The sequence below is a fragment of the Puma concolor genome, chromosome A3, assembly GCF_028749965.1.
Source record: "Puma concolor isolate L17-30 chromosome A3, mPumCon1.1.hap2, whole genome shotgun sequence".
Taxonomy (NCBI): domain Eukaryota; kingdom Metazoa; phylum Chordata; class Mammalia; order Carnivora; family Felidae; genus Puma; species Puma concolor.
The window spans coordinates 11,407,371-11,423,199 of NC_141669.1; the positions used below are offsets into that span (position 1 = coordinate 11,407,371).

The window sequence follows — 15,829 nt, forward strand, 5'->3', positions numbered from 1 at the left end:
CACTTGGTTACTGAGATTTATATTAAAGGAATGAAAAATGAAGGGCGGAGACCTGAAAGAGGAAGAATGTTTTAGGAGTGATTGGACATAGATACCTGTTATGAATCTTCCACCTTTAATTACTCTTAAAGGTGGTTATTAATTTAATACTTTTATAGGGCTTGGCTTTTGAAAAAGTAGACAATTATGGAAAGAAGGATGAATGATACACAGAGAGTGACTTTGAAAAGTAATCAAAGGAATACACAAGCTATATGCCTTGAACTTAAAAATGAAGATGGGACCCCACATCAAGGATATGATGGGGTCCTACTAGGTCAGAAATAATAGGGGCTTTGAGATCACAAACCAGATGACCCAGAGCATTGGAAGAGTAAGTCCCAAGGTTTACAAAAGGGATCTGGAAGGAAGGAAGGCTGGGGATGACAGGGGACATGGGGAAAAGGTGAAGTGACATGAAAGAGGTTTGGGTGGTCCAAATTCAGGATTTCAGGTTCATGTCTTTCAGGATGATGAAGAAGGAAGGAACTGTGGAGATGATTATGCACATGGAGCAAAGGGCACTGGGATGGGGCTCCAGATACCTGTTCCCACCTTTCCTCCACCATGACTGCTTGGCTCTGAGGCCTTGAACAAGTCACTTTACCTGAAAGAAGATGCTTCTTCCTCTGAAAAATGAAAGGTAATACCTACCTGATCTAAGGGAGCGTTACCAGCGGCAGGTAAAGTCTGTAATGCACTAAGAAGCTGAGATGTGCCCTACAAATCCAGTGTCTTAAAACAGCCGAGAGTCACTGTGCTCACTCTCTGGTGGCATCAGACCCAACCACTCACCAGTCTCCACAGCACCTGCCCTTCTCTAGACCTCACAATCCTTGCTTTGACCGTTGCAACCACCTCCCATTTTGTGATTTCAATCCATCATCAACCACTTCCAAACTGCAAGTGTGATCAAGTGTCTCTCTTTCTTACAACCCTTCCCATCATCCTAGATTGCACTTGAAGCATATGAGGCCCTTCACGAGCTGTCTTCAACCCTCCATTTCCAAACATTGCTAACCCCTTGCTGTCACAATGCTCTCCTGCAGCCAAGTTGATCCACTTGGAGTTCCCTCAAGACACCTTGATCTCTCATGATTCCAGGCCATATCACATGCTTGTTCCTTTTCCTGGAGTAGCCCTTTCCATATGGCATGTTCCAAATCACCCTTCAAGACCTGATTCAAATACAATCTTCCCTGAGAGGCTTTCTCCAACTCCCCAGGCCCTTAATATTTCTGTGACCTTTGATTTTTACCAAAACATTTGTGTGGTGACCCTGTAATTTCTATCATTTCCCTTAGGAAAAAAAATGTTCCATAAACTACTTTTTGAGTTTGATTCTCTACTTTTTTTCTTCATAGCCCTGAAAATTCTTCCTTATTAACAGCTCCAAGGGCTGTGTTCTAGAAATGATGTTTTCTTTTATTTTACATTACTTGCTAGAGCTAAGTGGCCTTGGGGAAAAAATGGATATGAGTGGTAGGTCATCATCTGCTATATGGAACATTTCTGTAAACCTAAGAGATTCACAGAGGGGAAGTCACCTGCTTTTGTTAATTCTGGAGAGTCACTCTCTCATTGAAGATTCCCTTCTGTGCCTTCACAGTGCTCCATGCACAGCTCTAGCAGAACCTTCATCCCAGTATTTATGGCTATCTACTTCTCAGCCTCCCGTAGAGGGCCCTACATGGTTTGTGGCCTAGAACTATGTCTTTATCTCCATACGCCCCAGTAGCTAGCCCATTTTGTGAGACATGGCTGGCATTCAATTTAGAAATGTTCAGGGAATGAATAATACTACCTAACATCTATGGAGTGCTTGCTATGTGCCAGGCAGTGTCCTGAACACCTTTTGTGTATTAACTCATTTCATTCTCACAGTAATCCTGGGAGATAGGCATTATAATTATCCTCATTTTAAAGATGAGAAAACCAAGGCCCCAAGGTTGTATAGAAGCCTGATTTGGAATTGCAACATTCTAACAAGAGAGCCCATATCTCCACCACTACCCTGCCCTGCCTCTCGTGTGGAATAAATAAACCCTTAGGGGTCCCATTCTAATGGAGCTTCTTAGCCTTTTATCAGTTTTGAGAAAGAAGTAAGACAGGTAGGCCTAAATGCTAAGTTGTTTCATTCAGTCAGTATTCAATGAATGATCACTTTGTGCCAAATATCTGTCCCAGGTTCTGGGGGATCTGACATTGTTTCTTAAGAAATGAACAAAATCTGGGCTTCTTTCCAATCCATCACCCAAAGTAACATTTCATATAACCAAATAACATTGATCATATGCTATGTTTGAGGTAGGGTGAGGTTCCCTGCCAGAGGCCAGCTTCCTAGAACCAGCAGGTTAACTTGACAGCAACAGACTTAAAGACCTGCATAAGGAGGCCATCAATATCCAAGGCAACAAGATGGAGGGAACATTGTTTTCCCAACTGCTGGTCCAGAATTCCCCTTAGGGAGACAGTTTTCTTTGGAAGAGTTGAGTCCCTATAATATGGGTGGTCAGCTGCCCCCAAGCTTCTACAGAGGAGAGCTAAAGAGATGAATAAAAACTCACTGCTCCAGGAAAGCAATCTCAGAGGAATAGGGGTGAGGAAGGAAGGTGAGCAGGGAAAGAAGAGAAGCAGGCAGGATTATGCAAGAAATTATCATTTAGTCCTTGTAACAACCCTCTGATACAGGCACTGTTGTTATTCCCGTTTTACAAATGGAGAAACTGAGGCAGAGCAAGGTTGAGTTGGCAGAAGTGTGTGTGATTTCTTAACTCTTACCAAAATTTTCCAAAATGCCTCAAAATTACTGGTGAGTGTAATACGGTGAATATTTTTGTTGAAAGCAAGTGTTAGTGCTAAGTTTCAGGTATCGGTTGAATTCGTCGGAAGAAGAGGCTGTAGCATATGTAGACACAAGTCTTTTGGGACACGAGGGAATCGAGATGACAACACACATTATCTCTGTGAGAATAACCGCCTCCAACCCAGGCACAGGAGAGAGGGCTACACATGTGCGCTATAATTGGCTGAACTGCTGGGAAACAGAAAGGATGTTCTGTAAATCCGATGGGATTCAAACTAAAGTGCCCTTGGAGGAACGGAAGAATTGTCGATGGTTAAGTGACATTTAAAGGAATCTCTCTGGACTCTGCTTCACCTTCCAATATGTTCTTTGTTAAAGTGATGTGCATAAGACCAAGGTGGTGATGGAGGGTTGGGTTCTTTCCCTCTTCACAACTGCCCTTCTCACATTATATGGAAGTAAGCATATTTCTCACTCTTTCCCAAACTGGAGATGATGCTTTGCTCATGTGTAAAACTCACCAGGGCACAAAATAAAGTATTCAAAATCCAGTGAAGAATCTTCACGACAGTGAAAATTCAGGTCTCAGGTCATTAGCCATCGACTCTTGTGTCTGCAGAAGACTCAGACCTATCTTTTCATTAATGTTCAGTAGGCCATCATTATAGGCCACTGAATCTTCTTGACTGGTGTCTATAGTCAGCTTCTAATAAATTGGTGTTGCTGTTGCCAAAGGAAACAGATTCTAAACTTGTGTGACATAGAGGCTGGCTAACTGGAATGTGTAGGTAAACCCAACCTTGTACCTTTTTTAATAAATAAGGTTCTATTAAAACACAGTCACACTCACTTATTTACATGTAGTCTATGGCTACTTTCATGCCACGACTGCAGAGCTGAGTAGCTGAGACAAAGACCATCTGGCACACAATGCCCATAATATTGACTCTGTGGCCCTTTACAGAGAAAATTTGATGTAATACATACTTTTTCAAGTCAGGTAGTTCAAAAAAAAAAAAAAAGAGACTAAAATGATGGTTTCTACTGAAAACGTGTTTTCATTCTGGGAATCTAGAATTATGGTGTGTGCTAGAAAGAGGGTGCCTACATGACCAGTGTCCAGTTAAAACCTCAGATGTTGAGTCTCTAATGAGCTTCCCTGGCTGACAACATTTCACATGTGTTGTCACAACTCATTGCTGAAAGAACTAAGTGCAGCCAGGTGATTCCACTGAGAGAAGACTCTTGGAAGCTTGCTCCCCATTTCTTCTAGACTTCACCACGTGTGTTTTTTCCCTTTACTGGTTTTTCTTTGTGGGCTCTCCCTGAAATAAATCCTTGCTGTGGGTATGACAAACAATATGCTGAGTCCTGTAAGAATTCCTAGCAAATAATCAAACCTGGGGGTGGTCTTGGGGACCTCAGACACAGTAGAGTAATAAAAAGACTTTCAAGCATAAAATATATTACATTAGGATAACATTCTATGAGAAAAATGAAAGGGGAAGGTAAATTCTAAGAGCAAAAGGAATAAGGCAAAATTTTCTACTATTGAAGAAAATTTTTCTCACTATTTTTAAAATGGAGAATTATGAGTAACCATTTGAATGATGTTTAGAACCCACTGGATACATTTAAGAGTGATATAAAAGGTTTATTTTTAAAATGTCACTATTTATAATTTGTTGAGATTGAAATTTATAAAATTTAGAAATATGTGAAGGAATATACAGACTTACAAAATAGGCAAATAAATACAATTTAAGGCTATGATGACTACTAAAATAAGTGTTTCTTGATCTTATCGAGGGTTACATACCCTTGAGAAACTTTGGTGAAAGCTGTAATAACTCTCCAGGAAAAGCGCACATATACATACATATACAAAATTTTGCATATGGGAACTTCTGCTTCCAGCCAAAATGAACAGAGACTAGATTTACCCTACTGACTCAAACAACAATAAAGGATAAAACACATAAAACAACAATTTCAAGGCACTGGATATTAGGCAACAAAGGACAGTGGTCCATGAGAGACAGGAAACAAAGCAGGTAAACCTTATGATTACCCCAGGTTACTACCTTGAGAAAGTTCCTAGCTGTAGCACAGAAAGGGACAATCCAGGCAGAACTTCACCGACCTACTGGGTTGAGGAGATGGAGTTGAGAGTCCAGGTAAACCTGATTAGCTAGCCTTCACAAAATACAATCTCAGAGAGAAGAGAACTGCACAATTATATCTGGAAAGTTGCAAAGGTCTTTCTCATGTATTCAGCAGGCTAGCAAAAAGGACAAGATAAAATAGTATTCGGTCCTCACAAGGGACAAAAATAACACCCATTCCCATCAACAAGACTGGAACACCTCATCATTCATGGAACATTGGAGAGAGTACTCAGAAGAGTCTTAGTTCAGTATTGGAAAATAATTAGCCCTAGACGACACACTGCTCATTCCACCAAACAAATCTTTTTTTTTTTTTTAATTTTTTTTTCAACGTTTATTTATTTTTGGGACAGAGAGAGACAGAGCATGAACGGGCGAGGGGCAGAGAGAGAGGGAGACACAGAATCGGAAACAGGCTCCAGGCTCTGAGCCATCAGCCCAGAGCCTGACGTGGGGCTCGAACTCCCGGACGGCGAGATCGTGACCTGGCTGAAGTCGGACGCTTAACCAACTGCGCCACCCAGGCGCCCCAATCCACCAAACAAATCTTAAAAGCAAGACCTGAAAGGATCAAACTGTTCCCAAGTTACTTCGCTGATCTTCACAGCAAACGTCAAGAATATTTATAGGTATACAATATCCAACACCAAACAAGGAAAAACTCATGATGCCTGGCCTCCAATCAAAAATTACCAGGCATGCAAAGATGGAAAAAAATAGTACCCAAAGATAAAATAAACCAATAAACTGAAACCATCCATAACTGACATAGATGTTAGAATTAGCAGGCAAGGACATTAGAGTAATTATTATTATAACTATTCAATATGTCCAAAGAGTTTAATAAAGTCATGGATAATATTAATGAAATCCAGATCAAACTTCTAATAATGAAAATTATATCTGAGAATTAAAAAACAGGATTAATGACAGATTAGGCATTAAAGAAGAAACTGCAATGACACGGCAGCAGTAACTATTCAAAATGAAACACCGAGGAAAGAGAGGATAAATTCATCAAGAGCACGTAACAATCCTAAATGTTTATGTACTTGACAAAAGAATGTCAAAATACATGAAGGAGAAAGTGATAGAACTACAAGGACAAATAGACAACTCCACATTTATAGTTGGATGTTTTAATACTCGATGTGGATGACTATTTAAAAAAAACAGAAAATCAAGAAGGATATAGATAACTTAAAAATAAACATGAAACAACTTGACCTAATTAGCATTTATGGAACGTGCTACACAACAATAGTGCAATACACATCATTTTTAAGTGTACATGAAACACTGATCAGGATAGACCACATTCTGAGCCATAAAACAAATCTCAAAAAGGTTAAGGGATTCAAGTCATAAAAGTACATTCTTCCATCAAATGGCATTAAATTAGATTGATAACTAAAAGATCTCTTTAAAAATCCCCACATATTAGGAAACTGTGCAACATATTTCTAAATATCCTATACATCAAAGAATTCAAAAGAGAAATTAGAAAAGTATTTTTAAAAGAATGAAAATAGAAACACAAGATATCAAAATGTATGGCACAGTATGCTAATAAAGCAGTACTAAGAGGGAAATTTATAGCACTAAACATCTGTATTAGAAAAGAATAAAGTCTCAAATAAATGGCCTAAGCTTCCATCTTAAGAAGCTAAAAAACAAATAAATAAATACAAAGAAAGGAGAAGAAAGGAAACAATAATGATCATAATGGAATTAATGAAACTGAAACAGAAAAACAATACAGCCAATCAATGTAACCAAAATCTAGTCTTTTAAGAGACTAATAGGGATACCTGGGTGGCTCAGTTGGTTGAGTCTCTGACTCTTGATTTTGGCCATGATTACATGGTCATGCGATTGATCCCTATGTCATGCTCTGCACTAACAGTACAGAGCTTGTTTGAGATTCTCTGTCTCCCTCTCTCACTCTCCCACTCACACTTTCTCTTTCAAAATAAATAAATGAACTTTAAAGAGACTAATAAAAATGATACCTTTAGCCAGACTAGTCAGTAGAAAAAACTAAAACAAGGCATAAGTCACCAAGAGCACTACAGATTCCATAGTTATTAAAAAGATAATAAGAGGGAACAGCATGGAAGTTTTTTGTGTGTCTTGCATCCATGAAATACAAACAGACCAACACTAAACCATCCTGCACACCTAGAAGACTGATTTGAGGATTAACACAACAATCTGCACAACCTGAGCCACAGAATTTAGCAGTAATTCCTTTTCTCCCTTCAAAATGACAAAACGAAGAAATTCACCCCAAAAGAAAGAGCACAAAGAAATGACAGCCAGGGATTTAACCAACACAGATACAAGCAAGATGTCTGAACCAGAATTTAGAATCACGATAATAAGAATACTAGCTGGAGTTAAACATAGACTAGAATCCCTTTCTGCAGAGGTAAAAGAAGTAAAAAACAGGATGAAATAAAAAATGCTATAACTGAGCTGTAATCACGGATGGATGCCACGGTGGCAAGGATGGATGAGGCAGAACAGAGAATCAGCGATATAGAGGACAAACTTATAGAAAACAATGAAGCACAAAAAAAGAGGGAGATTAAGGCAAAATAGCACGATTTAAGAATTAGAGAAATCAGTGACTCATTGAAAAGGAACATCAGAATCATAGGGGTCCCAGAAGAGGAAGAGAGAGAAATAGGGGTAGAAGGGTTATGTGAGCAAATCATAGCAGAAAACTTTCCTAACCTGGGGAAAGACACAGACATCAAAATCCAGGAAGCACAGAGGACCCCCATTAGATTCAACAAAACTGACCATCAACAAGGCATATCATAGTCAAATTAACAAAATACTCAGGCAAGGAGAGAATCATGAAAGCAGCAAGGGGAAAAAAGTCCCTAACCTACAAGGGAAGACAGATCAGGTTTGCAGCAGACCTATCCACAGAAACTTGGCAGGCCAGAAAGGAGTGGCAGGATATATTCAATGTGCTGAATCAGAAAAATATGCAGCCATGAATTCTTTATCCACCAAGGCTGTCATTCAAAATAGAAGGAAAGACAAAAAGTTTCCCAGACAAACAAAAATTAAAGGAGTTTATGACCACTAAGCCAACCCTGCAAGAAATTTTAAGGGGAACTCTCTGAGGGGAGAAAAGATGAAAATATACATACATACATACATACATACATACATACATACATACATACCAAAAACAACAAAGATTAGAAAGGACCAGAGAACAACACCAGAAACTCCAACTCTACAAGCAACATAATGGCAATAAATTCATATCTTTTGGTACTCACTCTAAACGTCAATGGACTCAGTGCTCCAATCAAAAGACATAGGGTAACAGAATGGATAAGTAAATAAGATCCATCTATATGCTGTTTACAAGAGATCCACTTTAGACCTAAAGACACCTTCAGATTGAAAATAAGGGGATGGAGAACCATCTATCATACTAATGGTCAACAAAATAAAACTGGACTAGCCATACTTATATCAGACAATCTAGACTTTAAAATAAAGACTGTATCTGGGGCGCCTAGGTGGCTCAGTCAGTTGAGCGTCCAACTTCGGCTCAGGTCATGATATCACAGTCCATAGGTTTAAGCCTTGCGTCAGGCTCTGTGCTGGCAGCTCAGAGACTGGAGCTTGCTTTGGATTCTTTGTCTCCCTCTCTCTCTGACCCTCCCCCACTCATGCTCTGTCTCTCTCTGCCTCAAAAATAAAATAAACTTAAAACAAAAAAAATACTGTATCAAGAAATGCAGAAGGGCATTATATCATAATCAAGGTGTCTATCCACCAAGAAGACCTAACAATTGTAAACATTTATGTGCCAAATGTGGGAGTACACAAATATATAAATCAATTCATCACAAACATAAAGAAATTCATTGATAGTAATACCATAATAGTAGGAGACTTCAAAACCCCACTCACAGCAGTGGCAGATCATCTAATCAAAAAATCAACAAGGAAACAATGTCTTTGAATGACACACTGGACCAGATGAACTTAACAGATATATTCAGAACATTTCATCCTACACTTGATCTTAGCCAAAAGGCCGAGAAGCGATCAGAACATTTCATCCTAAAGCATCAGAATACACATTCTTCTCCAGTGCACATGGAACGTTCTTCAGAATAGACCATATACTGGGACACAAATCAGCCCTGAGTAAGTTCAAAAAGATCGAGATAATACTGTGCGTATTTTCAGACCAAAATGTTATGAAACTCAAAATCAACCACAAGAAAAAATTTGGAAAGTTAACAAATACTTGGAGACTGAAGAACATCCTACTAAAGAATGAATGGGCTAACCAAGAAGTTAAAGAGGAAATTAAAAAGTATATGGAAGCCAATGAAAATGACAACACCACAACCCAAAACTTCTGGGACTCAGCAAAGGCGCTCATAAGAGGAAAGTATATAGCAATCCAGGCCTTCCTAAAGAAGGAAGAATAACCTCAGATACACAACCTAACCTTACACCTTAAGGATCTGGAAACAGAACAGCAAATAAAACCCAAAACCAGCAGAAGACAGGAAATAATAAAGATTAGAACAGAAAGTAATGCTATCGAAACCAAAAAAACAGTAGAACAGATCAATGAAACCAGAAGCTGGTTCTTTGAAAGAATTAACAAAATTGATAAACCACTGGCCAGTTTGATCAAAAAGAAAAAGGCAAGGACCCAAATAAATAAAATCAAGAATGAGAGAGATCATAACCAACACAGCAGAAATAAAAATAATAATAAGAGAATATTATGTGCAATTATATGCCAATAAAATGGGCAATCTGGAAGAAATGGACAAATTCCTAGAAACATATACACTACCAAAACTGAAACAGGAAGAAATAGAACATTTGAACAGATGTATAACCAGTAAGGAAATCGAATTAGTAATCAAAAATCTCCCAAAAAACAAGAGTCCAGGGCCCGATAGATTCCCAGGGGAATTCTACCAAATATTTAAGGAAGAGTTAACACCTATTCTCTTGAAGCTGTACCAAAAAATAGAAATGGAAGGAAAACTTCCAAACTCTTTCTATGAAGCTAGCATTACCTTGATTCCAAAACCAGAGACCCCACTAAAAAGGAGAGTTATGGACCAATTTCCCTGATGAACATGGATGCAAAAATCCTCAACAAGATATTAGCCAACTGGATCCAACAATACATTAAAAAATTTATTCACCACGACCAAGTGGGCTTTATACCTGGGATGCAGGGCTGGTTCAATATCCACAAAAAAATTAACGTGACTCATCACATCAATAAAAGAAAGGACAAGAACCATATGATCCTCTCAATAGATGCAGACAAAGCATTTGACAAAATACAGCATCCTTTCTTGATAAAAACCCTCCAGAAAGTAGGGATAAAAGGAGCATACCTCGAGATCATAAAAGCCATATATGAACGACCCAACGCTAGTATCATCCTCAATGGGGAAAAACCGAGAGCTTTCCCCCTAAGGTCAGGAACAAGACAGAGATTTCCACTCTCATCACTGTTATTCAACATCATATTGGAAGTCTTAGCCTCTGCAATCAGACAACACAAAGAAATAAAAGGCATCCAAATCAGCCAGGAGGAGGTCAAACTTTCACTCTTCTCAGATGACATGATACTCTATATGGAAAACCCAAAAGATTCCACCAAAAACTGCTAGAATTGATTCAAGAATTCAGCAAAGTTGCAGGATATAAAATCAATGCACAGAAATCGGTTGCATGAAGTGACAGAAAGGGAAATCAAGGAATTGATCCCATTTACAGTTGCACCAAAAACCATAAAATACCTAGGAATAAATCTAACCAAAGAGGTGAAAAATCTGTACACTGAAAACTATAGAAAGCTTATGAAAGAAATTGAAGAAGACAAAAAAAAAAAAAAAAAAAAGGAAAAGGATTCCATGCTTCTGGATAGGAAGAACAAATATTGTTAAAATGCCAATACTACCCAAAGCAATCTACATATTCAATGTAATCCCTATCAAAATAACACCAACATTCTTCACAGAGCTAGAACAAATAATCCTAAAATTTGTATGGAACCAGAAAAGACCCCAAATAGCCAAAGAAATCTTGAAAAAGAAAACCAAAGCAGGAGGCCTCACAATCCCAGACTTCATGCTATACTACAAAGCGGTAATCATCAAGACAGTATGGTACTGGCAAACGAACAGACACTCAGATCAGTGAAACAGAATAGAGAACCCAGAAACGGACCCACAAACGTATGGCCAACTAATCTTTGACAAAGCAGGAAAGAATATCCAATGGAATAAAGACAATCTCTTCAGCAAGTGGTGCTGGGAAAACTGGACAGCGACATGCAGAAGAATGAACCTGGACCACTTTCTTATACCATACACAACAATAAACTCAACATGGATGAAATACCTAAATGTAAGACAGGAAGCCATCAAAATCCTCAAGGAGAAAGCAGGAAAAAACCTCTTTGATCTTGGCCACAGCAACTTCTTACTCAACACGTCTCCAGAGGCAAGGGAAATAAAAGTAAAAATGAACTATTGGGACCTCATCAAAACAAAAATCTTCTGCACAGTGAAGGAAACAATCCACAAAACTAAAAGGCAACCAACAGAATGGGAGAAGATATTTTCAAATGACATATCAGATAAAGGGTTAGTATCCAAAATCTATAAAGAACTTATCAAACTCAACACCCAAAAAAACAAATAACCCAGTGAAGAAATGGGCAAAAGACACGAATAGACACTTCTCCAAAGAAGACATCCAGATGGCCAACCGACACATGAAAAAATGCTCAACTTCACTCATCATCAGAGAAATACAAATCAAAACCACAATGAGATAACACCTCACATCTGTCAGAATGGCTAACATTAACAAGTCAGGCAACGACAGATGTTGGCAAGGATGTAGAGAAAGAGGATCTCTTTTGCACTGTTGATGGGAATGCAAGCTGGTGCAGCCACTCTGGAAAACAGTATGGAGGTTCCTCAAAAAACTAAAAATAGAACTACCCTATGACCCAGAAATTGCACTAGTAGGTATTTATCCAAAGGATACAGGTGTGCTGTTTTGAAGGGACACATGCACCCCCATGTCTATAGCAGCACTATCAACAATAGCCAAAGTATGGAGAAAGCCCAAATGTCCATCGATGGATGAACAGATAAAGAAAATGTGGTATATGTATATATACATATGTGGTATATATATATATATACAATAGAGTATTACTTGGCAATCAAAAAGAATGAAATCTTGCCATTTGCAACTATGTGGATGGAACTGGAGGGTATTATGCTAAGTAAAGTTAGTCAGTCAGAGAAAGACAAATATCATATGACCTCACTCATATGAGGACTTTAAGAGACAAAACAGATGAACATAAGGGAAGGGAAGCAAAAATAATATAAAAACAGGGAGGGGGACAAAACATAAGAGACTCATAAATATGGAGAAAAACAGAGCGTTACTAGAGGGATTGGGAGAGGAGGGATGGGCTAAATGGGTCAGGGGCACTAAGGAATCTACTCCTGAAATCATTGTTGCGCTATATGCTAACTAATTTGGATGTAAATTTTTAAAAAATTAAATTAAAATAGAAGCAAAAAAATAAGAGAATGCTAAAAATAATTTTATGCCAATAAATTCAACAAGTAAGACAAAATGGACAGTCTTTGGAAGACACAACAACCAAGTCCACTCAAGAAGAAATAGGTAACCTAAGTGTCCCAATATCTATAAATTAAGTATTTGTAGTTTAAAACTTTTTACAAGAAGAAAACTTCATGGCCAAATGACTTCACTGAAGCAGTCTCAAACATTTAAGGAAGTAATATTACCAATGCTACACAATTGATTGCAGTAATTAGAAGAGGAGGAAATACTCTACAAACCATTCTGTGAGTCTAACTTTGCCTTGATAGTAAAACAATAAAAATAGTATTAAAAAAAGCATTAATAAGGGCAACTGGGTGGCTCAGTCAGTTAAGTGTCCAACTTTAGCTCAGGTGATGATCTCATGGTTTGTGGGTTCGAGCCCTGCATTGGGCAGTGTGCTAAAGCTCAGAGCCTGGAGCCTGCTTCAGATTCTGTGTCTCACTCTCTCTCTGCCCCTCCCCACTCATGCTCTGTCTCCCCTTCTCGCTCAAAAATAAATAAACATTAAAAAAACATTAACGATATCCCTCATGAAGATAAGTGCAAAATTCCAAACAAAATTTTAGTGTATTAGTCCAAAATACCTTTTTTAAAAAATAGTACATCATGATGGCAGTGAGTAGAATTCTGTTCCCTGAAAAGGTATGTTCAAGTTCTAATCCACATTACCCTGTGAATGTGACCTTATTTAGAAATAAGGTCTAGCATCATATTGGAAGACCATGTCAGCACAATATTTTAAGAAAATGAAATAAAAGCCATACATATTGAAAAGGAAAAAGTAAAATATGTTTTTTTTCACAAATAACATGATCATCTACACAGAAAAAAGTTCTGATGGAATCTATAACAAAGCTACTAGAACTAATAAGAGTTTAGCAAGGTTATGGGATACAAAATCACTATAAAAAAATCAATTGCATTTCTATATTCCAGCAATAAACACTCACAAATTAAAACAAAAAATACTATTTACAATAACATAAAAAATATCAACTACTTAATAATAAATCTGCCCCAAGTGAGCAAGACCTATACAGTGGAAACTATAAAACACTGCTGAGATCAATTAAAGCCTTAAAAACTGGAGGAAATAAACTGTGTATGTGGGTTGGAATACTCACTGTTTTTTAAGGTGTTGATTCCCCCACAAACTGATCTATGAATTCATGCAATACCAATCAAACTACCAGTAATATTTTTTTGTAGAAATTAACATGCTAATTTCAAAATTCACATGAAATGCTAAGAACCTTGAAGAGATAAAACAGCTTTGAAAAAGAAAAAAGTTGTAAGGCTGATAGTACCTAATTTCAAGACGTTTTATAAAGCTACAGTAACCTAACAAGGTGATATTGGCATGTAGACAAATAGATCAAGGAAATAGAATAGAAAATTCAAAAAGAAAAAAAAAAGAAGATATATGAACAACCAAATTCTGACAAAGGTACAACATCATCTAAGTGAGGAATATTTAAGAAAACAACTTAAAACTGATCACGTACCTAAAGGTAAAAGCAAAACCCATAAATTTTCTGGAAGAAAAAAATGGGAATAAATTTAAAGCAGTGGTTTCTTAGAATCAACGTAAAAAGCACAACTGCAAAAGAACAAAAGCTAGACCTAACGAAAATTAAAAACTTTTCGGCTGCAAGTAACATCATCAAGAAACTGAAAAAAACAACCCACAGAATGAAAGAAAATACCTGTAAATCACTTATCTGATAAGGGATTTGTACCCAGAAGGTTAAAAAGACTGATTCCACTTCTGGTGCTTGACAGCTCTTGAGCCTCATCACTCCTCTTTCCCCTTCTGCCACACACTTGGCATGCTGATAAAAAAAAGCTGAGGTCTTGCCTCCTTTGGCACTATCAAGAGCCCCGACATGTTAACAAGAACCATCCTCCTAGCTGTATCCCCAACTGCAATAGAAGACAAGTCAATCTCTTTCCTTACTCTCCCAAACCAGATGTAGACTCACTTAGAGGTTGGGGAAGGCTACTTCCTCCCCCCTAAAGAGACTAATTATGTGAGTAATAAAGCGTCCCATACCCTCTTGGTGCATGTGTGGTGATATTAGTATTGACATCCAAATCAAATTTGGGATGAGGGGTACATTACACTTCTATAGGGTCACCACAACACAGAATATATAAAGAAATCTTACAACTTGATAATAAAAAATAAATAACCCAATTTAAAAATTGGCAAGAGATTGAAATAGACATTTCTCCAAAGAACACACGTAAATGGCAAATTAGTACATGGAAAGATGTTCAATATCTTTAGTCATTAGGGAAATGCAAATCAAAACCACAATAAAATACCACTTCACACCCTCCAGGACGACATAATAAAAAAGATAGACAATAGCAAGTCTTGGCAAGAATGAGAAAAAAATGGAACCCTTACACATTGCCAGTGGGAATGTAAAATGGTGCGGCTGTTTTGGAAAATAGTTTGACAGCTCTTCAAATTACTTCAACATAAAGTTACAGATGACCTAGCAATTCCACTCCTACACATGTATCCAAGAAAAATGAAAACAAACACCCATGCAAAAACATGTGTAAAAACGTTATTCAAAATAGTCAAAACATGGAGACTCAAATGCCCATCAACTAATGAATGGATAAATAAATGTGGTATATCCACACAATGGAATATCATTTGACTATGAAAAAGAATCAAGTATAGATACGTGGTACTACATGGACGAACCTTGAAAATATTAAGCTAAGTGAAAGAAACCAGTCACAAAAGAAGTCACTCATTGTATGATTCCATTTATATGAAATGTGTAGAATAGGCAAATTAGTGTTTGCCTGTGTCTTAGGGAAGTAGGTACCATGAAGTGACTGCTTAGTGGGAAGGGTATTTCTTTTTGGATTAACAAAAATGACCTAAAATTGATTGTGGTGACAGTCGGGTAACTGTAAATGTACTAAAACTATGGAAATGGGTGAACCTTATAATATGTAAATTATATCTCAATAAAATAAATCTTTCTAACAACAACAAAAAAAGGAATTCAATGGAGAAAGGATAGTTGTATCAATAAATGGTACTGGGAAAATTAGATATCCATAAGCAAAAAGATGAAATTCAATCTATAGTTCTTTGTCCCAAATACAAAAG

The 15,829-nt window shown here is 37.6% G+C and overlaps 1 pseudogene; it reads right to left on the bottom strand.

Moving 5' to 3' along the window:
• Positions 1-8,916: 8,916 nt before the first annotated feature.
• On the bottom strand, positions 8,917-9,097 carry LOC147582245 (U2 spliceosomal RNA; annotated as a pseudogene).
• Between the last annotated feature and the right edge of the window lie 6,732 nt (positions 9,098-15,829).